The sequence below is a fragment of the Melitaea cinxia genome, chromosome 14 (genome assembly GCF_905220565.1).
Source record: "Melitaea cinxia chromosome 14, ilMelCinx1.1, whole genome shotgun sequence".
NCBI lineage: Eukaryota > Metazoa > Arthropoda > Insecta > Lepidoptera > Nymphalidae > Melitaea > Melitaea cinxia.
In genome coordinates, this window is record NC_059407.1 from 10,067,981 (window position 1) to 10,094,907 (window position 26,927).

Sequence of the window (26,927 nt, forward strand, 5' to 3'; positions counted from 1 at the left end):
CTAGCTTATATAGTGTGAGCTAGGAGCACTTCATATTTAGCTAGCTACCTCGCAGTAAAATCAATATAAAAGTTAGACTATCAAAGTCGAATGGCGATATTGTCGAATGGTGAACTTTAACTTTTCATTACATTAGAATGAGAGAAGTACGGGAAGTATAACACGTACAATAATAATCTACTAGCTATACCCCTGCGAATAATTTATCATACGTGAGTTGATTTGAAATTGAATAAAAAATTTACCGACCGTCAATCATAGCAGCAATGCTGTATTGTGTCTCAATGTATATCTATATATATAATTTTAATAATTAATTAATTTAGAAAAAAAAAAGCAATAGTAAATTTTTTAGTTGTTGATGCCGGTAGAGCAAGCAATTTTCTATAAAATTATATAAAATTTATGTGGAGTAATTGTGAGTTTTTTTCAAAAAAGGAAGGGAAACATCTTAACCTTGGTATGATACTGATATTATAAGCGACGCGTTACTAATATTATGACGATGCGTTGGTAAGACGGGCACAGCACTGGTTTGTGGCTGTTGCGCTGGCAGTTGTGGGTTCGATCCCCGCATATGACAAACATTTGTATTAGCCATTCAGATGTTTGCCACGGTCTGGGCGTTTTGTGAAATGCTCGTGGGTCTGCCCACCGTGCCTCGGAGAGTCCATCGGTCCTGGTTGTTATCATGTATACCTGATAGCAATAATTACTCATAGTAGGGAATATATCCGCTAAACTTCTTTTTGTTTTGGATAGTCCATCCACCGATGAAGGCTATTTTTCCCATAAATTAAACCGCAGGCGACAGCTAGTTAATTTGTGATTGAACATTTTTCACCATTAAAGTAATAATACGAGTAATTCAGTTTGCTCACAAAAAAAAAAAAAATGGCATCAATTACATCCACAAGTAATACAACGTAATTAGACGAAAAAATAGTCAATAATAATAATACGTAAAAAATTCAATCGAATTGCTAACCTCCTCCTTATCTGGAAGTCGGTTAAAAAGAGCACTTTCCTTAATTATTTCACGTAAAACAAGAATATAATCGTTATTAAGTTCTCCTTACTAACCGTATCCAGTAGAATGCGTTGAAGCGCGTCATAATTATAGTTGTAAATGCCTTCATCAAACTGGCGAATGAGCGCAGATGCGGGTTGCGGGCGCAGAATGGGCCAATCTCGTTAGCATTCCAAATAGAAACGCTGGAGAGTTGGCAACTCAGATCTGTTTACTACACCACGTGTACTAAGAGGAATTTATTTTTATAGAATAATGAGTTTACACATTTTTATAAAAATAATAAAAACGTAGTCCATAGAATTGCTCATCCAAACATATTCTTTTTTTTTAATAAAAAAATTAACATCATAGATATATTTTAAAAGTTTTAATGTATTAGGTGTTCTTCAAAGTATTCAAGTAATTTAAAGATTATTACGTTTCAAAATTAAATTTTAATATAACATTCATTAGAGACAGTGGTTACTTGTCCAATTGCAATGTATGAATATGCCCTTAGATGATAATGCAACTGAAACGTTTGAGTCATTTCTATATAATATAACATTTATCTTAGCCGGAAACGTAAATATTTTAATAGCTTTCATAGTTCTGCAGGATGATCTGAAGAAACAGCTGGGCGTTACATTATTCATAACACAGATATTGATTTCATATATTTTTTTTAAAATTATTTTAAGAATTAATATTTTAAAAACACATATTTAAGTAATCTGTGTCTAAAAGGAAAGAAATACATGAATATACTACTTGTGCCCACGACTTCGTCCGTATCTTGGTTTGGTAATTTTTAAAAAATTCTAACAATCATTGTTTTGGGTGCTATTTGCATTGCTAACGATCCCAATAATATTTTTTCTCACAACTAAACCTTCCTGTCTGTACATATAGCGATCCGTTGTAATTTTATCATATGTGATGATATAATCAAGAGAAGAGAGATAGGTGCGATTGAAGATTTATGGGATACATTTAAGAAAGGGGTCGTGAATGTTGCTATTGAGGTATGCGGGGTAGCTAAAAGAAGGAAAGGAAGAAAGAACTATAATGTGTGGATGGATAAAGATGTACAAAAGGCTGTGCAAGAAAAGAAGAAAGCGTGGTTGGATTGGTTAGCGACAAAAGCTAACCAAAAAGTTCAAAAGGCAACGGATGACGAGATAAAGGAAGTAAGAACGAAGTATAAAAGATTGAAATTAGCGGCGAAAGAAGTTGTGTCTAGAAAGAAAGAAGAATGAAAGGAATTTGATAGAAGGCAAACATCAAGTCAGTCAAACATCAAGTTTTTCAGGAAATCCATCAAAACAGTGGAGAAACTTCTACCTCGGAACTGAGTACAATCAGGAGTCAAGATGGGAGCATTATAAAAGAAGAAGAATGTGTGTTAAAGAGATGGAAAGAGTATTTTAAAAGTTTGTTTGAAAGAGAGAAAGTTCAGGTACAACATACGGCACCTTCCATGGAAGCGAGTATAAATGTTGATGAAAGTGAGATAAGCATGGATGAAATAGTGAAATTAGGTAAGGCTGCAGGGTATGACAGGATTACCGTCGAAATGCTAAAGGCTGGACATGGCATAGTGGCTAGCCAGCTGTACCGCCTTTTCAATTTGTGCTGGCGAAACGGGTAAGTACCGTGAGACTGGTGCAAAGCCTTAATCGTCCCATTGTACAAGGGAAAAGGGTCACGGCAGGACTGCAGGAATTACCGTGGTATAAGCCTCCTCAGCGTCGTCGGTAAATTGTATACAAAAGTGTTGATTGAGAGGGTTGTGAATGAAACAAACACAAGTATGGATGCACAAGCGGGATTTAGAAAGGGAATGGGATGTACGGATCAGGTCTTTTCTTTGCGGTGCATAGCCGAAAAGTGTTTGACAAAAAACAATAAAGTCTCTTGCGCGTTCGTGGATTTAGAAAAGGCCTATGATAGAGTGATGAGGAATGAATTGTGGTCAGCATTGTCTGTGAATGGTCTGAGCAGTGTCCTCATACGAGCATTGCAATCTCTTTATAGGGATTCTAGTGCTTGTGTGAGGATAAATGGAGCATACACTGAATGGTTTAATATCGAAAAAGGTGTTAGACAGGGATGTGTAGCGTCACAGTGGCTGTTTAATCTATTCATGGACAATTGTTTGACATATTTAAAAGAGAATGAAAATGGGTTGAGAATGAATGAGTTACTCGTCAAATGTCTTCTCTATGCTGATGATCAAGTATTACTTGCGTCTTCACCCGAGGAGTTGCAGGAGATGGTAACTGATATGAGTGGAGCCTTTATAAGAAAGGGAATGAAGATGAATGTAAAGAAGATGAAAGTGATGGTGTTTGAAAGAGATGAGGTAGTGACAGACTGCAATATCGTGATTGGAGATGAACAAATTGAACAGGTGAATGAGTTTGTGTATCTGGGTTCAAAGTTTACAAGAGATGGAAAGTGTGAGAGTGATATTGAAAGAAGAGTGAATGCAGGAAACAGGGTGAATGGAGCCATGCACTCTTTTATGAGCAGTCAGAAAGTTGGGTATGGCAGAAGAAACATGAAAGCAGAATAAATGTAGTTGAGATGAGAGCGTTAAGAAGTATGATAGGAGTAATGAGTGACAGGATAAGAAACAGTGAGATAAGAAAACGTTGTGGTCTGAAAGCAGATGTAGTGACAAAAATTGCGAAAGGTATGCTCAGATGATTTGGTCATGTCGAGAGAATGAGTGAAGAACGATTGACGAAAAAAGTGTATAAGGCAAGTGTGGATGGAAGGGTTGGAACGGCTAGACCTAAGCTGACGTTCCGAGACCAAATAAGGGACGCCTTGAAAAAAGGCCTGGTTAAGAGTACCCTAAACCGAAGAGCATGTATGAAGGGAATGATGAAAGTGGACGAAGCGTACAAGTGTGTAAGGATCGTAGCACGTGGAAAGAAGTGTTCTCTGCCTACCCCTACGGGAAAGAGGTGTAATTATATGTATGTATGTATGTGATGATATTATGAAATCTATATATTAATACGTGAAGCAAAAAATTTGTACCCCTTTTTACGAAAATTGCGCGGACGGAGGAGTATGAAATTTCGTACACTTATAGTTTATATAGACAAGGAGTGCATATTGCTAATATTTTTTTTTAAATTTTGCATAAAATATATATTTAAATAAAAAAAAAAAAAAACATTACAGACATTACCATGACACACACACGCGTATTGCTACTATATACGCGTACATACTCTTTTGTTGATTGTCAAAGTCTGTAGTCAAATTATTATTTTTAAAAGGTTCTTTATTTTCACCATGTTTTGGTTTTTTTTTATTTACATTTTTAATTATCGTCGAATTTTGACCACTGGACGACTACTAGTTTAATAAATATATAGTCTAGACTCGATCGCGTTAAATTAAAACAGTTTTGAGATTCAACCAATCTAGTTTGTAGTTAGGTACTACATCGATGCTTTGAGGTATACGCGATGACAGTCTGCATCTTTTACCGATAAACAAGCTTTCTAACGCATTAATGGGGCCTGTACGTACAGAGATAATAGTACCTATATTTAAACAAACTAAGAATCATATGACGACTGTTCTGGTATAGTGGCATGTCTGCACGCGTCTAAAAACCATCGGTCGCGGGTTCGATTCCTGCTCGGGATGGATGTTCGTATTTGCACAAATATTTGGTTCCAATTTGGGTGTCCGTCCTCACCGTGCCTCGAAGAGCACGTTAAGCTGTCAGTCCCGGTTGTTATCTACTTTAGTGTGTTAAAATATAATGTAAACATGGGGTTAGTTCTTCTCGATGACGAGCCATATGACGCAAATACGATGTTTCACATTAAAAGTGCTGTTTATAAGTATCGATAACGCAAAAATGTTAGTATAGCAAATAGACAAGAGCTATCAGTAGTTATTGAGCTATTAAAGTAGATATGTGAACAATCTTAGTCTAAAGTCATCATACAAAATTACTAATCGATTTTAACGGACTATTAACATTTAAATGTTTCGGTATGGACTATTTTCATACTTTTCAATTTACATTATATTACATTTGTTATTAATGAAAAGTAGAATAAAGAACATATGTTTCATAGTTTGTTGCGACAGTTGGGTTTTAAGTAAGGGTATAAGGTAAAGTTGCTTTCTGTCAACTGGGAAACTTGCAACAACAAGAACATAAAAAAAGAGGAAGACAAATCAAACGAAACGGTGCGAGATGATTTGCTGAAATAACCAAGAAAATCTTGAAACATCATTTGCTTTGACGTCTCAGGGACGCTATATTGGCAAATCCGCCGTATTTGTTATTTCTCATGTGCCAGCCGTGACCTGTTTCAAAAAGGTCGGTTTCGTCTTATCGTTAGATATGGTCAGAGCCAGAGAGTATATAATTTATTGCCTTTTCGAGCTCGATTCGATATAAGAGCCAATTTTTCAAATGGATGTTTTAATCTAAAGTTTTATTGTCTAATATAATGGTACTGAAATGTGATATGAACTTAATCTGAGTCTAGAAAATACTTATAAGAGTTAATGTTAGAAATTTATATATAAGTTCATTGCGTCTAACGATGACCGGGTTTTTGGAAATCCTTATTAATCAATTTGGAAAGTGTGTTTATTTATAAGACGTCATAATCAAATAAACTATTTCTATTAGAAAAGGGAATATTATACAGAAACAAGATAGCTATGTCCAGTTACTTCCAAAAGAAAGTTTTTTTAAAAGCTTGTCTATGGTTCTTAATACGCATTAGGTCTCTAAAAAACGTCCATAATTATGGACTACAAGATTTTAGGCGTGTGTGAAAAATCTGATCTTTAAAAAGCAATGGCTTTAAGCCACTTCTAAGTTTGTGGTTTTACACATTACAATAGTCGTTCTTAAAAAATCTTAGGAAACGTATATAAGTTATAATGTAAATAAAGCAAACTTTATAAAAAAAAAAAATAAAAAAAAAATAAACATCGTCCCTAATCCCTGTTGTATTTTTGCGAAGGTTCCATTCTTATCTTTATTGAAGAGAGTTAACTTGTATATATATATATGACTATAATCATGATTAATCTATATATTTATGTCAAAAGCTATTTAATCATAACGATTTTAAATCGTCTTGTCTCTAAAAAAACCCGGCTCTTATTTATGAAGTAGTAAAGTAGACCTTGTTAGACAATTAGGCATCTCCACAAAAATCAAATAACTTACCTTATCGACTTACGTCCTGATAGTGTTTTTTCAATATTATTGCGGAATTATTACATATCAATCGGTTTTTCTTACTAAATACAACATGAACTTGTATCGACATATTTTATAAATTGAGTCACGTTGAACGCTCTTGAGGTTATACGCAGAGTCACTATCAAAATGGCCAGCGCGAAATTAATGAATGGTGGTGTATTTTAGTAATTGGTTACTAGGGAGAGAATACACGATACATGTTTAGGTTTAAGTATTAAGTGTGGGAAGTTTAAAGAGATGGATTTTATATGGAAGATGCCGAAGGGACTTATTAAGCGGAACCACATTACGTAGATACATTTAGCAGCAAAAATAAAATTGTTTAATAACTTTTGACCCTTTTGAAACCTTTTTATTCTTTTTATATGTCATTCGATAAGCTTAAACAAAATACGAAAGATTAATATGACAGTTGCTTAATTGAATAAATTAGTGTGGTATCTTTTTTTAACATAAAACATTAAACTTAACATCAAGAATTTAGTAATTAACATTTTCCCAAAGAAGTATGTACAATATATATACAAAAACTTTTACGAATATACACTAATATTGTGAAAAGCGATCAGAAAATAGCGAAGTTTAGAAGTAGGTACGAAAAACTGCACCCAGGCGAAAGCTTCAGTAGTGAATAAAATATTGCTGAGAGCTCGAAATAACATCGTGGAGCAAGGTCGGGTCGCCCGTATACATTAGATAGAAATAAAAGTTTTCTTTATTCGTTCAAAGTAGGATTATACCTGCCTGCGTACGAATTAGATGTTAAAGGTTGCCCTCGAGACGATTTATATGTTTACAACATGATTCTATATATATTGTTGATGTTCTCGAAAGCGTAATAATATTAAATACTTGATCGATTTATCAACCGTAAGTGTCTAATGTCGAGGAAATCTAATATATGGAAAGACGCGATGAAACAATTGGTTTTCGTCGACAGACAATTGTTATTGTCGATTTGATTACAATAACAGTACATTTTAATTTGATTTTGCAATAGTTTGTAACGTAATTATTCTGTAAGAGACAAAACAAGTTAGCATAAATTCGTATGCGAAGATTAAATTGCTATATAAACTTTTCTCATAAAATAAATTATGCTTTAATCTAAGGATTGGTGTCTTAATTTTTTTTTTGTATATGCATATAAGGTTTATTTGCTTGTTTTATTGATTCCATCTTGAGTTAACGTTTTGGAATCATACATTTTGTAGTATCTAACCTGGTAAATATATTTATAGGGATCGGATGGGTAATATAAAACTCCTTTTATACGAACACAGCGTTTTCATCGCTAGGCGTATATGTCCCGGTTCACCCATTTGGCATGCGGGGTTGGCAGCCCCCCAGGCGCCCACGTTCGTGCCCCTTGTATATTTCGGTGGCGTCACCTGCTCCGCGCTATAATGGTGATGCAGATGCGTACACTTGGCTCCACGCACGTGATGTTGCAACACTAATGACTGTCGTAGTACTAATTAAACTTTCTAGTAAGTACTCGGAAGTTCATGAGCTAAATATAGTTTTAATCGATTCGCCAAGATACGCCCACCATACGAAATATTTTTCTATAAATTACTAGCGACCCGCCCCGGCTTCGCACGGGCGCAATGCTGATACTAAATATACTACAGAATGTCTTTATTTATAGTGTGAAGCTAGCTTATAGCATGATTATTAATATAATAATAACAACATTCAAATATGCGACGTTAGATTACACGTTGTTACAGAATGCGTTGAAGAAATAAAGGTTCACTGCTCGTACCCCGTAGGTGATAGCGTGATATTATGTAGCCTATATGTTGACCCGACTTTTTAATAATATTCGTGCCAAATTTGAAGTAAATCCATGCAGTACTTTTTGAGTTTATCCCGGACATACATACTGGCAAATAGACAAACAGAGAAAAATTCTAAAAACTATATTTTTGGCTTCGGTATCGACTGTAGATCACACATCAAGTATAATTTAAAAAAAATATATTTAATGTACTGTTTTGACTTTCCTACCATTTTATTATATGTATAGATAGATGTGCGATGGTTTGTCTATATAATATACATATTTTTAAATGTTATTTTTAACTGATATTTTGAATATACAGATTTGCGTATGTTGCATATTATGATACTCATTAATTAGTTAATGTATAATTTTATATAAATACTTTTTCTCTCTAAATAAGACGAAATGCTTACTATCAATTTTGTTTATTTCAAAGTTAAATTTAAAAAGGTAATGGCCATTAAAAGAGGCAACATTGAGTGATATACATTTGTAAATTTATTTTTATTTGCTTTGCTTACATATTATAAGGAAACTTCTTATAAAAATAATAAAAATTATTTCGTTAGCAAGAAAGAGTCACTTGTGATTTGTAATTAATAAGAACATTGAAAATGTAAAAAATTCAATCTAAATTTAATTATATCCCGTTTACTTTAAAGAAAGTATTTTCTATTCGAAAAAACGAGCTAACAACCCAATCAAACGCGAGATAGTGAATAAATATTATGTTAAAGTTTTTACGTGATATGAACATTTGATAACATTCTTTAGTCGTATATATTTATACAAACTAGTAAATTGTAGTTTTTTTTTAAATGTAAAAAAGTACATTAATTTCTTTAGCCTGTTTTTGACTGGCTTGTTGGCTCATTTGGCAGTGAACCTTTTTTCTTCACCAGAGTTGGTTCGATTTCCACCAATTGCATATTATTGTTGCATGTATTTATTTACAAATTTGAATATACATAACAATTGGCTGTTACATATAAAACAGGAAATAAGTTCTTTAGTAGGGATGGAATGTCGTAAACGTCAAACAAATTTGCTGCTTATCTATGCTTAAGCTTTCATAGTTAAATGGACATGCTATATTTTTACTGTCTACAAATTTACTGGACTTATGATATTTTCCTAGAAATAAAAAGTAATTCAAGCAAAATCATTATTTTAATCTGTTTAATCGAGATTTTTATAAGATATATTTTATAATACCTTCGAAGAATTTTCATTTTTATAATGTAGTTTTAAGTTTGTTTTTATATTCTACTCGATTACATCGTCTACTGTTTTAAATTTTATTTTACGGAAACATTGTCTTGACAATAACGAAAGCAAAAAAAAGAGCTTCCAATTTGTTGCAATCGTTCTGAAGTTACGCGCGCACATTACTTGGCGATTAATTTTATTTATATCGATAATGTAAAAATGTCAGAAATATTTTTGCGAGCCTCCATTTAAAATGACGTGTAATCGCAAATATGCGTTAAAATTTGTTTCAGCCTTAATGTTTACATGTGTTTTTTCATTTCTATATTTAAACCCATCATTCTATACGCATTTCTTTACAGGCTAGTGGTCGCTCTTCGATTTATTGCTTGTGAAATTTGCATTTGATTCGTTCGTATTTACGATAAAATTAAATATAGAGTTTACTGCGAATATTTTTACGAAGTATTTAAAATTTTATGTTTTAATACTTTTCGTGTGTCTAGTTCTTGAAAATGAGTGAACTATAATTTCATATCCGTCCATCGTCCGTCTATTGTTCTACTATTAGTGTGGAGTTGAAAGGTTGTCTTAAGGGGACCCTGTGGTCTAGAAGCACAGAATTACATGAGTTTAAAAAAATATATATTTAAATAACAACCAAAACTTTTGAAACTTTGAGAGGACTATTTTATTACTATTTAAGTATACAAAAATCACTGTTACAATACATATATATTAACTATTTTAAAGATGGTGTTGAAATCATTCTTTAATAAGAACTTGAGCGGCGCGTGATGATTTAGCTCTTCTATGAGTCTGGAATAAAAAATAAAACAAAACGAATTTTAATTCATTAAAATTTTATTTCATTACAAATAAAAAATTGTCAACGCAAAAAATATATTTTTCGTCCTACGATAGCTGTTAGTGTATTAAATAACATTAAAATTTGAAACGCATCGACTGAGTAGTTTTTGACGTGACAACGTCTAATAAATCGATGAAAGCCAGCTAAATTCATGAAAAAGAATGACTCATTGTCCCGTTACGCTCATTGTACACTTGCGCCGCATCTATCTCTCTTCCAGTCGATTGGCCTATGCGTCCGAGGAGATGTTTTGGTATACGTTGTCACGTTAAACTATCGTCCGTAAATTACCTTTACAGACAACCAATTTTTTCTTTTTTGCCGCGCTCCAGGCAGAAAAAAGTAGTGTTGAGATAAACGCGCTTAAAATTTTAGTCAAGTAAATTCTCAAGAAAATTAGATTTTTAACATATAGTTCCGATTAATCAGCTATTCCAGCACCATATAGTATATCTGAGGTTATACTATATGGTGCTGTGATGTGGTGACGGTCCTGTCAAACTCTTCAATTTCTTCAGTTTCATCAGCTAACAAAACTAAATAATTTCCCCTTCCTACAATATACATGAAATACTGAAAATATCATCACCTAATTTTAACCGAACACTTTTGAAATACTATTCTTTCGAAATATGAAAAAATAAAAGGATTTTTCGAAATTTCCTACATTATATTTCGTAATTATATTAAAACTATTTAAATTATAAAAAATATCCAAGTTTTAACCAAAAGTATTTCAAAATATTTTACATATAAACAAAATCTATTAAAACAATGACTAATTAATTTACAAACATAGCTAGCTAATAGGTCTATGACAAAATTGCTCAATACTTTTTAAGCTGTGTAACTAAATCACCACTAGCTCTTTAATGATCGATTACATCAAGAATATTTGAAGATTCTTGGGCACTAAAATTTTCGCATGAGCTTGTCTATGTGAGGATTGGCGGTAGCTATCTCATTACTCCTATATTTGGCTTTGCAAAAGTTAATGCTTTTTTGCAATTGTATATTTATTTATTTTTAAAATTAATTATAAAGACCACTGTATTAACTTTTAAAAATGAGAATTATTAGATACCAATTTTCTGGAATTACTTCTGATTTAGTAATAACCATTACGTGTGTTTGGTTTGTATTTTAAAAGTACGTTATTACACTATGACGAGATTCCTTAAAGAAAAACAATATAGCGTCAAAATCGGTAAACTTACATGCATGTAAAAATATACATCCCGAACAACGGAGAATATATACCTATATAGGTAAATATTGCCCTTCTTTACCTATATAGGTAATACGTTGGTATAATCTTTTTTTTGCGTCAGGTAAAAATGTTGTGCAATACTGATCCTACAAAAAGCAATGAAAATATATTTGAAAATGAAGCCCGTTCTAACTTTAATCATTATTTAGTTCCCAATAGTACCTTAAACGGTGAAATCTGTTGTAAAATTCATGATATTGTGTAATATTTATTGATCGCGTACGCTACGTCTTAAGTTTTCGTCTTGTAAATATAATCAAACACCCATGTGTATAAAGATTATGATGTTAAAATAAAAACTCAACATGCATATTTAATAATGAAGTCTTCTATCTTCTTATTTCTAAAAACATACATTATACTATAATATCAAATTTACAATAGATTAGTGTTTGTTTACAGCGCACGGGATAGCTATCATGTGTATAACAATAAATGTTTCTAATTTGAGTTACTGGTGTTAGTGTTGTGGTTAAAGCGATAAATTCTCATTACGACTCACGTCCGTCAGGTTGCTCGGTTCCTTCGTAGACGCTCATCGTATATTACTGTTGTGATTATTCCATAAAAATAAACAATAAAGAAAAATACAATGCTTCACAAAACTGTGTAACAAGATGCAATGAAATAGAACATAAATGTGTGTTCTAGAGTAATTTAAAACCTATGAATTCAAACAATTCCGTTTAGTACTTAATTTCGTTGGAGTTGATTATAAATCAATTAAATTAACCTCAAAAATTAAATAAAATTTTTGTTATGTACTCACTTAAATATATACCTTGTTTAAATTTTTGGGTTTCATTAATTTTATTTATTTTCGTACAGAAATGGCTTGTTTTCTTAAACATTTTGAAGGTATGGTCAACTTTGAAATACCTAGTATGTTTTTTGCAGAAGTAACTAGACACGTACATAAGTCGTATTGAAAAATTGACCTTATTAATTTGTTTTTCAAAATGAAGCTAAGCGGGCGTACAAAATATTGAATTAGTAGATACCTAATTCTCTTAAATCTAACCAATTAACGATATCTTTAAGCTCGCTAATAAGTACAGCAGCTTTGTGGACTAAGCGACTAGTAATACATTTATACACATTGTGTACATTATTCCCTTTAAACAAATCAATGACATATTCACATTTTTTGGGAATAGGTTTTAAATAACGTTTGTCGTCATATTTCAATAATTTTAATCAGAAAATTACCCTTTTTTGTTTCATATACCTATATATATCATCATTTTAAATCAATTTTAAAATATTATTATTTATTTAAACATTTTATTAAACACCTTTTAACCGACTTCAAAAAAGGAGGACGTTACTTAATCCCACCGTATGTATATTATGTATATTCGGGGATATTCGAAATTTTTGTTAGAAAGGAGATATCCCAAGTGTGGTACCATGATAAGGAAACCAGCATCTGATGATGGAATCCTAGATAAATCAAGGGAAACCCTCGAAAATCGTAGTGACGACTAGTGCGTTTCTTAATTTTTTTCGTCTATTTACATTGTCATCATCATCATTACAGCCTATACAGTCCACTGCTGGACATAGGCCTCCACAAGGTTACGCCAAAAATAACGTGAACTCATGTGTTTTGCCCATAGTCACCACGCTGGGCAGGCGGGTTGATGACCGCAGTACTTGGCTTTGTCGCACCGAAGACGCTGCTGCCCGTCTTCGGCCTGTGTATTTCAAAGCTAGCAGTTGGATGGTTATCCCGCCATTTACATTGTATTACTTGTTTATTTGAAGTTAATTGAAGTCAGTTTTTTTTTCGTTTGCGGAAGAACACAATTATAACAAATAAAATTGTTACCTAAGAAAACCAGATAAAGTTATAATAGGAGAAGTCTTATCCAATTTATAACACGAAGCAAGGATGTCACTCACACTGTCTTATTTTTTTGGTTCGTGGTAGTTCCATAGAGACCTTCAATCTCTTTTCGCAAATTTTACGTCAAAATTATAGATGAAGGCTGCAATTTATGTGGAAACTATCCTATAGCGGCTGCGCCAGTCACGTTTTCAACCCTGACGCACTCGGCCAAATAGATCGTGTGGCAATCGTTGCAGCGCTAGTGGACAGTCGTAAATAGTAACTGATGTATTTAAATGTTATTTAATTAAAATTGTCGAGAAGATCAAACAGAAGTGCATGCTCTGACCAACGGTTACATCTTGAGAAATTTAACAGGGAGTAAAACATAATGCTTTTGGGTTCACACAAGGGTAGATTTGTGTGACACATTTAGAATGTAGAAAAAAGGTTAATTATAACAATGAAAAAAGTCATTGTTCTAAGACATTAATAGATTTCTGCCTGTAGTCAACACTTTGCAGATGTTAACACTTACGGCTACATGATTATGTATGTATGTACTACGTAACACGCTGTTTTTATTGAAGGTAAATAAATATTCTGTATAAACTACCACCAAAAGAGACCTATAGTACACCAAAATAAGGATATGAAAACACTCAACACATGGAAGTTTATTATTAGATGGGACAATATGACACATATAAAACACGCAGCAGCGCTATTTGGGTGAACGACGTGTATAGACATATCGATGTTACTCATTGGTCTTTTACTTTTGTTACTTTGTCATGGGTGTTATTTGTATCAAAACTGCATTTTATGTGTTTATTTGCCGTTTCTTTATGTCAATGTGCAAATTATTTTAAAACACTACTTGAGTGCTATAATTTAAAGGTTATAAAAGTAATATGTTGATAATGATGATTTATTGGCAACATTTCTGTCAAGCTAAAGCACGAAATAAATCATAATGGAGTTACGTTTGTTTTACGAGTGAACGGAAAGAGAATAACTCAATAGAGCTAGTGTTCTTAGAGACTGTTGTGTATATTTACGAATGCCACATCCCGGTACTGAATTAGCGATTCAGGTATGATTGTTTGCTTATAGTTCTATATCTGTAAGAAGACGTTCACACCAAAGTGTTCATAGCAACACTCAGTTTAGCTTGTTGCTTCTTTCCCCCAGTTTTCTTTCATTTAATAAAAAAAAAGAAAAGAAAATAAGCCGAATAATTTATTATCTACATAATTTGGTGATATGATACAACTCTTTTTAATAAAAATTACGCTTTGTTTTTACAGTTTCAACGGCTTTTTAAACTCAGTAAACATATTTTTAATTTTATCTGTTATGTAATATTTACTTTATAAAATTTTCCGCATCGGGTATATTTGAACAGTGTCTCGTATATCGACGCATCGGCTGCTTGCCAATGTATCGTAAAATGGTAGAATGGCTCGTAAAATCGACCATTATTGATAGCTATTAAATTAGACACTTTATAGGTCGCGCTTACTAAAAGTGATGTCTGCCGTGCCATTTATCTCTTGTAACCCTTGACACTTCTGAGGTTGACAACTTTTTTACCAAGCTTTTATTAGCTTGGGTTGTATGTATGTAATGGAATCTTTAAGCATAATTTTCACCAATTTTTAGATGTTTGATTAATTTGAAACATTATACTCGTAGCAAGGACTGATGACAATGCAATAATTCAATAACAGTTTCCCAATATCTTTATTAGGACCGCCACGGTTAGTAAATTCTTTCGTGGATACTCTGTAAGGAAGTAAGAGAGATAAAGCTAACGCGCGATCTGCGCATGCCTGCAGTTTCGGACTTACTTTTTCGTTCAGGCACTTAGCACAGCACAACGGAGGCAGATACTTTTTCTGGCTGGTTGCATTTTTACCTTGTTTATTCCTTAGTAGCTGTTTCTCGCCCGCTTCCGAATAGTTATTCTATTCGGATTGAAAAACTTGAATGCTCTAAGGTAACAGGAAAAACCCTATGCAACAGTGAAGCTTTAGACGAAATTACTAGATTACGAAATAGTTCGTAAGGCATTTCAATACTATCACATGTCCGCAAATAATTAATTGAAAAATCGAACTAAAAAATAAAAAATTAATTATAGTTTAAAAAACTAAAAAACCACGCTTTTATAGCTAATCGAACTAAAAAGTAGAAAATAATTTTTAATTACAGAGTTTATATTACAGTAGTAGAAGATCGATATTGAATCTGAATGATAATTACAAAGAAGATTAGTTCACTAAATTAATAATCCTGACAGTTATTTGGACATTTTTATGTACCTATCATTTTTTTATATTGCATTATTATAACACTGATTTAATTATAGCTCTGATATAAATATAATACTGATATATACGTTCAACTAGATAATGACTAGTTACTCAAGATGTCAATTTGTGGTCGCATCAAGCTTAAATATCAATTTATTACCGGATGACATAAAACAAATTTAGCTTTATAAGTTTCGATGTGTCTATTATAATAGCGAATTTAACTTTATTATTTTAGTTTGCCAAGAATATATTAACTATATGAACTCATCATATATAAATTTTCATAACATTTTAAAGCTACTTTACTTGTTAAAAGTACTAGAAATAAAACATCGATTCAACTGTATACTATAAACTAATATGAACATAAGTTAAGTTTTGTTCCACTTTTCCGCAATGTAATTTTGATATGCCTATGTCTTTTCCTGGGTTCTATTTAATTAAATAATGTCTATATAATTTATAATATATGTTAATATTCTTGTTGATGTTCGTAAGTTTGAAAAAAATATTCATATATTAAGGCAGGGTAGAAATGTCACAATAAATTCAAAAATATGTTAAAATAGCACGCGATCTATATTGCATAACCACGAACCACGCGTTTTATTTAATAATTGCAGGTGTAATTAGGCCGTGACCCATCGATGAGCGTGATGTGCAGCTGCGTCGGCATAATTACTTCCACTCCGTATATATTTGCGTATTGCTATTCGAAGCGCAGTGGGCTTCTAAAACCGGCTGACAAATAGATAGGTCAATGTCTTGGACTAGATCGAGCGCGTTCCGATCTTTTAATACTCTTATAAACTTCATGACGTCAAAGTGCGTATTAACTGCAATAACTATCGCGTTACTTTAATCAAACAAGTTTTATTCTATACGTCAAAGATATTGTAAAATATTTTTTAGGAAGACACTCTATAATCGATATAAAACCAAAAATATTACAACACATTTTTTTTCTATTTTGTATTACTTATTACATTTTAATGAAATTGGGTAGAAGTTGAGTTTATACCACCAGGACTGGATATTCTTTATCCTGAAATTGAATACGGTTTCATGAGAGCCAAAAAGTAGAATCGAATCTAAACAAAGTCGCGGGTACAGCTAATTTAGTATAAGACTCAATCTTACGGATTCTTAATTCGAAATTTACACTATAACCTTGATGAAAGTCCATCAATTGGTGAAAAATCATTGGAGAACAACCCTACCTTAATGGGTATACAGTTTTTTTTTATATTTAAAATTAACATCCACGGGCTCATCCCGTGCCTTTTTAATAACCGACCGAATAAACCGACACAAAAAGAGAGGGGTGTTATAAGTTTAGTAGCTCCCAAACGGATGAACTGATTTACGTTTAGTTTTTTTTTGTGGCATAGATAATATTATCCCGAGTGTTCTTAGCCATGTTTCATGAAAATCTGTTGAGCCGTTTTAAGATCATCAGCTCTTTTCTAGTTGAAGAGGGGATCTGACTAGCTTCTTTAGGTCCGATCGATTCGAAATTTGGTACCGGGTTACTTCAATGATATTGAAAGTATATGGTAAGGTAACCATGACCTGATTGGAATTTATTTTTTGTGTCGGGAGGTTTTTAAAATTTTTAATTTTTCTTTTATATTAAACATCATGCATTATAATTATGCTTATCCTACAAGCGATTTATTACTAAAACTACAGATCGTTAGCTAGTCCTGTGACTAACTAGCAAAGCTAGGACGTGGTCCGACGCTGATGGAATTTTTCTATTACAATATCTAGTATACTGGTTGTTAACAAAGAAGAAAATTAATCGAAAATAAATAAAATAAAATATCAGCTAGAGAACAGACATTTGTACATCTAGTCATTGAACTATTATCTCGATCACTTTGCTACTCACTAAATCCGTTAGATCACTGTGGACGAAATCGACATTCGCCGGGTCTGACGGAAGAGTTAATATTAAACTAAATCATATGATATGCGTAGCCCTGTATCAAGGAGAAGACAAAAATACTCGTCTTGACCTACGCAGACGCCTCGTATTATTTTAAAAGATAGGAAACAGTTAGTTCCTTGTCGCGGTGGACGTAGAAGCCATGTCGATGGCCTCTAAGAATTTGATCATAGTTGTTTTTAGAACCATTAAATGTCTACATGCCAAAGAAATATGTTTTTGTGTATTAATATACATATGTTCTCAACATATTGATGATATGTAAAATTATTAGTTCTCCGTGATGGCATGTTGATTGCATCATTATTGCACTTGTGTGCTAAATGTTTTTCAATATAATTGTCATTATCTTTGTTTGAGTTTCAAAATATTTCCTAAACCCTGAAAATCAAAAATATATTTGTCAATTTTTTTACCTTGGTCTTAACGAAAATCTTCTTTGATAGAAAAGTGTAGACTAAGTCGCACCTAGATAATGACTATTCGATTTTTTCTTGAACGTATGCAGGTTAAAAGTAGTAAGAAACGGGGTATAGGCAGAGCCTTCCACACTTTAGAATTTGTATCAGAAGCGTGGATAAGAAAATGTAATAAAGCATGTTTTTGGTTAACGTTTCAAAGTTGATTTTTTGTAAGATTATTTTTAGACTGATTAAGGTTAAAAATTTAATTTTCCGATGTAACCTGATATGATAGAATATTCTCTTTTACACAAAAAATATGTTTTCCGTTTCTTCAATGTTACTCTTTTTAAGAGTGAGCAGAGCGAGCGTCCTGTGGCATCAACCGGAAATCAAATTATAGATTTCAGTAATGGATTTATCATAAACATAGCTCCCGATGATCAACAAACTATCTAATAACAAGCATTTTTTATAAAAAACGAAGTAACCGATGCAGTTTTGAAAATTATACATATACTAGCTGACTCGGCAAACGTTGTCTTGCCGCTAAACGCTATTTAAAAATAGGGGTTGGTGGTAAAAGGGTGAAAATTTAGAGTTATATGTATTTTTTAACGCCAAATCATAATAAAATAAAAAATAAATAATTTATCTAAAAATAAAAAATAAATAGGGTTGGACTACCCTTAACATTTAGGGGGATGAAACATAGATGTTGTTCGATTCTCAGACCTACCCAATATGCACACAAAATTTCATGAGAATCGGTCAAGCCGTTTCGGAGGAGTTTAACTACAAACACCGCGACACGAGAATTTTATATATTAGGTTAATAATAACATCACTTCAGCGGCGTCTTAAAAATAGACGTGACATGCAATGTTATAATTATTCACAACAAAACTAATTGCGTAATTTGAATAGTAAGTACAAAGAAATGGCTACCCATATGTACCCGGGTTATATATATTATGGAAATATCTTTTAATGAAAGGACAAAAAATACATAATTAAGCGTGTGTACCAATGCGAGTCTCGCGCCCTTAACTACAGGATTGTAGGGCGCTAGGGATTTAATTAGTAAATGCTCTGCGTTTGTAAGCTTCCCTCAATTAAGTTTTATGTATAATTACGTAGATTACAATAATAATTGGATATGCTTTTGTTTAAATGATAATGATATGCTTTTGTTTTTATAGATATTTATTATCTGATGAAGCAGCTTCAAATTAATTTTAAGTAACAGTAGAGGAACTAGAAAACCTCCAAAAGCAATTTATTAGTTCTATTTCAAATACTTTAGTCTATGTGATATTTTAAAGGAATTTATGTTATACATTACAAATAAGTAAATATTTTCAATAAAATTTACCCGTATTAAATCTGAAACATACTTATATTTTAGTCCGCGGAAAATGGTAACAATCAGTTTTATTATATTTCTACGGAATTAACATAAAGAGCTCAGTAAAAAGATAAAATCTAATTAAGAAATCAACCTACATAACTTGTCGTGAAGAAGAAATACACTATTTACAGTGGAAATATTATTCAAAGGATCAATCGTTAGGGTCCCAAAGTCCAATGAAACCAGAGTTTTTAAAGGAGCAAGACGAAAAATGTAGGAAATCTATGCAATTATTTCCTTCGTTATTCAAAACAAAGTAAATGTAGTAGCGAGCCTATAGACTATTTAATGCGGAATAATCGTCTCAAATTGTGCGATGTCGATCAAAATTTGGGTTTTTGTACTGTGAAAAAAAACGAAGAGCCCGGGAGGCCTGCCAAAAACACTTGTCAGGCTAAAAGCGGACGGACACGTCACGTACTTGCGATCTGTCACGAAGCAATGTGTGACTGAGCCAGTGTAGGTACCACGACGCCCCGCGCCATCCTAATTGTTGCTGTATTTATGTGTCATTGCATGCATTCAATTCGTTAATGTACTTTATGCAGTGCCCTTTATAATTTATGGAACACAACGCATGTCATTCCATTAGAAAGATTCATTAGAATAAAATTAAATTTAAACATTAAAAACATTCTTGCATTCTTTTGCAGTGAAAATGAGATTGAGAATAAAGATTTTGTCTTGAAATAAAGCTGTAAACAACTATTTTATGAAAAGGTTACTCATGTTACTCGTAGTAAAATATCTATTTTATTACAGTTCGCGTTACCTATTATTATACATTCACTCTCACTATTTTTTGTCTTCTGAAGTTCTGATGTTTAACATGTAGTTATTACACAAATAAAATTTACACTAAGACGTCCTAAATTTACGAAAATTAAAAAAAGACTGTGTGGCTACGGCACCAAAGAATATAGCCACCCCTCTCTTTCCATGGGTGTCGTAAGAGGCGACTAAGGGGTAACACAGTTCCACTATCACCTTGAAACTTAAAAAAGCCGACCGATGGCAGGATAACCATCTAACCGCTGGCTTTGAAACGCACAGGCCGAAGACGGGCAGCAGCGTCTTAGGTGCGACAAAGCCAGCCCTGCGGTCACCAACCCGCCTGCCCAACGTGGTGACTATGGGCAACACACACTGAGTTCACGCATTTTTGGCGCGAACTTGTGGAGGCCTATGTCCAACAGTGGACTGCAATAGACTAGATGGATGATGAAAAATGATAAAAAAAGAATTTTGATATGCAAAAAAAACTTGCATATCTCATTATATATAGGCGTCTGTGAACAGTATTAAAAAGAAAAACAAAACAAAGTCTAATGAAAATAAAAATGACTGACCTCTTTTTATGCTGAGCTAAAACCAAATAAACTGATCAACAACCACATAAAACGTTTAATGTCTTATTCCAGTTCTTTACTTCAGAAACAAAAGACCGCTTCGCGATAATTTCGAATATTGTTCTAATATTTGATAGATGATTTGTTTAATGTTAATTTAGCTTATATATGTGAAGCATTACTAGAAATGAATCAGAATTTCGACACCTTAATAACCTAGGAATATTCTTTACGGCATATTTTTACACCTACTAAATAGACAAAAATACCGTGACACGAGATTTTATCCAATTATTAAAATTTATTTATATTCAATTGTCTCATAAAGACGTGTATAAACAGCGGTATGATTGCTGTCATTAGTTACGAACCATTTGCTGTAATTTAATTTAATTTGATAACCTAGAAAATTTATTCTGCATTTATTTCTATGGCGTGAGTTAAAAGTTCATTAAGCTAACGATAAATTGCGTGTATTTCAGATCTTTAACAAGTACTAAATACCTCAGCACATGAAAGTTTTTATATTAAAAATTTAAAACACTTGACGAAAGTTTAATGACTTTAAGCGAAATTTAATAGAGCTTTATATTCTACATAAACTTGCAAAATCACTTTAATAGAAAACTACCGTTAGTGATATAAGGACTTTTTTAATTGTATATATGTGTACTTTTTGTTATTTAAATAAATATCGATCCTTGTAGACGTATAAGATATAGTTCATTTATAAAAGCATCATTTAACTTATCAGCAAAGTAATCAGCGAAAATTTCAAGTAATATCATGAGTCATGTAAGGGTTAAATTGAATGCGCGGAATCCTAAGGGACCAGCTCTTTAAATGTCGGCTTGATTTACTGGCAAATACGGGTTAATAACCGTCGGCCGATATCAACTAATTAAAACATAACCGTCTTTTATTATAGTGATAAGTTTGTTTCATTATTTTTATCGCTAAAGAGATTATCAATTTGTTGAGCTGATTATAAGTATATGCAAGTAAAGCAATATAAAAAAAACGTAATAAAAATTATGTTAATTTATCGTAGTTGAAACCACACGAGACGTTTAGTGCATGGTTAGTTCGTAGAGAAATTAATTTAGCGTTTCTAAAGTTAATATTAGTAAATGAACTACATCCAAAGCAATCTGTCATCGCTACGATAAAAAAGTAATTTATTCAATAACCTAGATTTTCGTCACGAAAAACTTCTTTATAATGTACCGATTAGTCTAGCCAATAACGCTGTGTCAGTATAAAGGTATTATGAGTCAGCACATTTGTTCAAAGGTAAATCGACTTTGCTCGATTCCATTGAATCGGTACAATTGATATGATTTATTCAAGCACATGCTGAAATCAATAAATATGTATGACTTAAATTAATTGGAAAGCGTAAACGTCAGAGGTAACGTCGTAGAAGGTAGCTACGAGGATATCGTACTACTACGGATCGTAGAGTCTACTGACATTCCAAACACGTTTGTGTTTTTAATTACCCGTGACGGTAAACGGTATTGTTTATTTATATTTATTTAACATGTAAATTAATAGATTAATTTAGGGTACTTACAAAAGTAAGGAATAATTTGCTTATCATAACATCCTAAAATCTTATTTAATTCTGTGACAACAATACTCTATTTGTTGGATATACGCCAAATTCACAATGAGATAATAGCGCAAAATTTGTTTCATGTTGACATTTGACATTCACTTGACTTTATAAAATCCGCTAGCCGTAAAATTTTACCTTAACTAACCACATAATGATCAAACAGGCGTGTTACTGACGCACAAGTAGTAATATTTATATCTATACAAATAAATAAAATTGGAGTGTCTATTTGTAATATTAAAATAACCGCTTTTTACTAAATACATATAGATGTATACACGGTACATATACCAAAATAGCAATTTTTACAATTTTTGTCTGTCTGTCTGTTTATTCCGGCTAATCTCCGAAACGGCTAGACCGATTTTGACGAGAGTTTCACTGGCAGATAGCTGATGTAATAAGGAGTAACGTAGGCTACTTTCATTCTAGACATTTATTTATGAACAATTTTTTTAATTCTACGCGGACGAAGTCGCGACCACAGCTAGTATATTATATATTAAAAAAATCGACTTTATGATCCGACCATACAAAACGCTAATTTCATATGTAGGGACCTAATATTATTGATCGTCTAAAAGAAGTGTGTGAACGTACAGGGTAAAGATATTACGCACAGCAGAAAATATCCTGCTCAAATTCTATTGCAGTCTGTCTGAGAAAGAACTTAAACTTTACAAAATACTATAACTAAATAATACTGCTCTCAATTAGTATTGTGCTCCTGAAGTGAGGAAGGTTCCAGACCTCATGAGGAAGGTCAGGAGGAGGATCGATAACGCGCTTGCGATGCTTCTAGTGTTGCAGCGTTGATAAGTTAGGAAACCGTTTATTAGATGGGCCGTAAGCTTGTTTGACAAAGTCTGTGCCTAGTTTTCTTAGACTATATACTTAATTATTTCATACAAAAAAGAGGGTAAACGAGCAGGCAGCTCCACTAAAAGTTAAGTTACTGCCGCCTATTAATATCCGCAACATTCGAGAGTGCATTAACAGTAGGTATTAATCATATACAAAATTACAGTATAATCATATCTTTTAATTTCAAAGTTACCATAAATCGCTTGTTGTAATAAAAAGTGAAAATGTCTTTAAAAATACTTTTTAAGACAAAAACAATTATGTTTTAGTGTTATTATATATAACGCTTAAAAAAGTCCTAGAAAATATTATAAATGCGAAAGTTTGTGATGATGGATGTATATAATTATGTGTGTTTGTTACTCTTTTACGCAAAAACTATAAGACCGATTTTAATAAAACTCGGTACGTAAGATGGCTGGATATCTAGAATGCTTCTTTTCATCCTGATATTTCTACGAGATCGGAAACTACGCGGGTGAAACCTGCGAAATTAAAGGATCAGTACTAGGAGATCATAACTTCTTACGAAACAAGGCAATACAATGTCATTTAGTTTTGTCTGTTAAATTAAATATCGACCCACCCACACACACCTATACCAATCCATATCTGATATAATAGTGCTCTCAATATAAACATTTAGTAAGTACATAAGTAGATAGACTTATATAAAAATTTACGATCTACCAATTTTGTTAATATTCAAATAAGTGTTGGCAGCTATGTGTATTTAGGTCGTAAGGTCAAGGATTCTGAAGTCGCGTCGAATTTAGCGTCAAGATTTATAGATTAGCTCGGTTCAACGGATCTCAGACGTCACGCTGTCTATTGAAACGACGACGGATAAAATGTTAAGTTCAGAATGCAAGTAAAGTTTTGAGAAACTAAAATGACATTTTGTATAAAGATATTTTTTCGTCTTGCTTTGTAACTTCTATTCTTCTTTGTGTTACGTGAATATACCATTGGGTGATTTTAGACTTTCATTGTACATTCTACTACTTTATTACTATTATTTTATATTTTATTACTACTATTTTATTACTACTTTGTCTACTTTTTTTATTTCAGACAAGTAGGTATTCCATTTTAAAATCGAATGTAACATATATGGACAAAACACAAGTATTTTGTATGAGATTAGATAATGTATAGATAAGCTTAGTTCATTGGGTCTCAACATCACAATATCAGTCGAGTTGCAAGAGATAACGGGCGATATACATTGTTAAATTGTGATCAACTTAACCGATGAGAATGATTTGATAGTAAAGAGTAATGTGCAATTAACTTATCCATGGCCAATCTTATTTTTTAACTAAAGTGAGGGCACATTTCGAAATAATCTTTAGTTTAAGACTTAAATTTTAATTTTATATATTTTATGCATCATTATGAATCCTTTTTTATAATTTTAAAATATTACTGGAAAGTCTTTTCAGCGTTCTATTTACAGGTCTACTTTTACGTATCACACTTGAACGTTCTAAAACTGTATTTAGATAAGTCGGTATAGCAGTTGACAGGGTTGGGAGGCTGATATCAGATTATTTACTACCGGCGGCGCCTCCACGCCTGTCCCGTTCACAGCCCGAGATCAATACGGTGGCCGTCTCCTCCCAATTCTAGCCTCTTTACAGCAAACAGTTTTCCCCCTTTCTTTTACTATGTATGTAATTTCAACATATAAATTAAACATTGGTATTCAGATTACAAAATTTAATCGCGTGTTCGGCCTTATCGCTGAGTGTTCAATCTATTGAGTTCTTTACATACAAACTTTCATTTGAATAAACATTTATTATAGTAACAAATTTATTTCTATGGCACTGTTTTGTGTTACCATAATTACGGCAATTAAATATGAGCATAAGACTTTACCTCTTTATAACCGACTTCAAAAAAGGAGGAGGTTACTCAATTCGACCGTATATATTTTTATTTTTATTTTTTTATGTATGTTCGGGGATAATTTCGTCATTTATGAACCGATTTTGATAATTCTTTTTTTTTGTTGGAAAGGAGATATCCTAAGTGTGGTACCATGATAAGGAAACCAGGATCTGATGATGGGATCCTCGAGGAATCAAGGGAGACCCTCAAAAATCCGCATAACTAAAAAGTTATGATCGGTACACCCAGTAAAAACTGGGTGTACCGATTTTGATGATTTTTAATTTAATCGAAAGCCGATGTTTATCATATGATCACATTTAAATTTCATCGAGATCTGATTACAACTTTTACAACTTTTTTTCAGCTTATAACATTCCAGTACTGGGCATAGGCCTCTTTCTCGATGTGGGAGAAGGGTCTTTTTTCATGCGGGGAAAATATATTTTATAAATAATAATTTAAATATTGTTTTTCGTAAAAGTCGAAGGATTTTTTCTGGTAAGTAATTATTAATTATTCTTTTATATTTTTATACTTTTTCTTCTGTTATGAGCTTACTGTTTATTTCCTTAATGTGATTATAGAAAAATTACCTTTTGTTAGTTCGTTGTTAAATCATTTATTTCTGTATTAATTATAATATAATTGAGTCTGTCTTGTAATTAATATTGCGAAATCATTATTTTCATTGAAAGCATTTATCAAGATCTAATCTAAAATAACAAAAAATAAATAATAATAATAATTAATAAATAAATAATAAAAAAATTAAAAAAATTAAATGGATGTCATTAGTTCTGTGCATCATATAACAAGTGATATAAGTCAAATTCATCATTTTATGGTAGAGAAAAATGAAGGTTTCAAAAAATTCTTGTTCGTGGACTAAGTGGGCTAGGTTGAGCTTGATTATCTCCTTTTGTAGAATAGAAGATAAGCTTTCGACATAAATTTTGGCAAGCATTTAATTTTATAGGTACTTTACGAAAAAAACTTTTTAGTTGTATCTTTTATTATAATTATTAAGTACATAAATTGCGCGATATTGTACAGTTAAAACACATTACACCTATAATTTTACCTCGTATAAACTCTAAAATAGTGATCCTAGCGGAATGTTTCTCAAACAAAAGATAAAGATATAACTCTAGGTACATCAAAATTCACGAAAAATTTACTGAAAACGAATTGTCCAATGACACTTAAGTCATAAAGCATGAAAAATACTGTTGAATACTTACAGTAATTTGAATTACCAATAACGGGGTGCAACTTGATAAATACCTACTTTTTACGAATTTTTTAAAAGTTATATTACTATGTAAAAAATTATTTTCGTAACTATAGCAAATAGAAGAACGTGAATTAGACCAATAAATTCGTTGTTTTTTTTTCTGATAATGCCAATATTAAAATCTTCTTCTTCTTTAAAGAATATCAACTTTTCGACGATGATTTTGCCAATGACAAGTGCTAAAAGTATATTAAAGTCCGGAGACAGGGTCCGTTTTTGACAGTAAAATAGTGGGTTCAGCCGTTTAAGCTGCGGTTAACTGAAAATATTTGAAATGATTATTTAATTTTATTTTTTGGTAAATTATAGTTTTATATCATTGATTCCAATAAACTTAGCTAAGACAACACAAAAAGAAGTTGGCACTAAAGTTAGAAGAAAACAAACATTAACAAACAAGCATATCATATAGTGATACAGTTAAAATCACAAAAACAGTAGAATTTGACGTATATCATTTATCACAGGTGGCAAAGAGTTTTTCTTACATATTTTATAATGCACTCTTTTTCAAATTTAATTGAATTTACGAAGTTATATTTTTTTGTTTTTCAGAAATGTATAATATTGT

The 26,927-nt window shown here is 32.2% G+C and overlaps 2 long non-coding RNA genes across 2 annotated transcripts; one reads left to right on the forward strand and one right to left on the reverse strand.

Annotated features, from left to right (window-relative positions):
• Window positions 1–386: 386 nt before the first annotated feature.
• On the reverse strand, window positions 387–13,542 carry LOC123659536. Its single transcript, XR_006744028.1, has 3 exons — window positions 13,530–13,542; window positions 8,157–8,163; window positions 387–468 (listed from the first exon to the last, which is right to left on the reverse strand). It is a non-coding gene; the product is annotated as an uncharacterized LOC123659536 (long non-coding RNA).
• On the forward strand, window positions 13,320–25,806 carry LOC123659537. The gene is made up of 2 exons (XR_006744029.1): window positions 13,320–14,341; window positions 25,427–25,806. It is a non-coding gene; the product is annotated as an uncharacterized LOC123659537 (long non-coding RNA).
• Window positions 25,807–26,927: the final 1,121 nt, after the last annotated feature.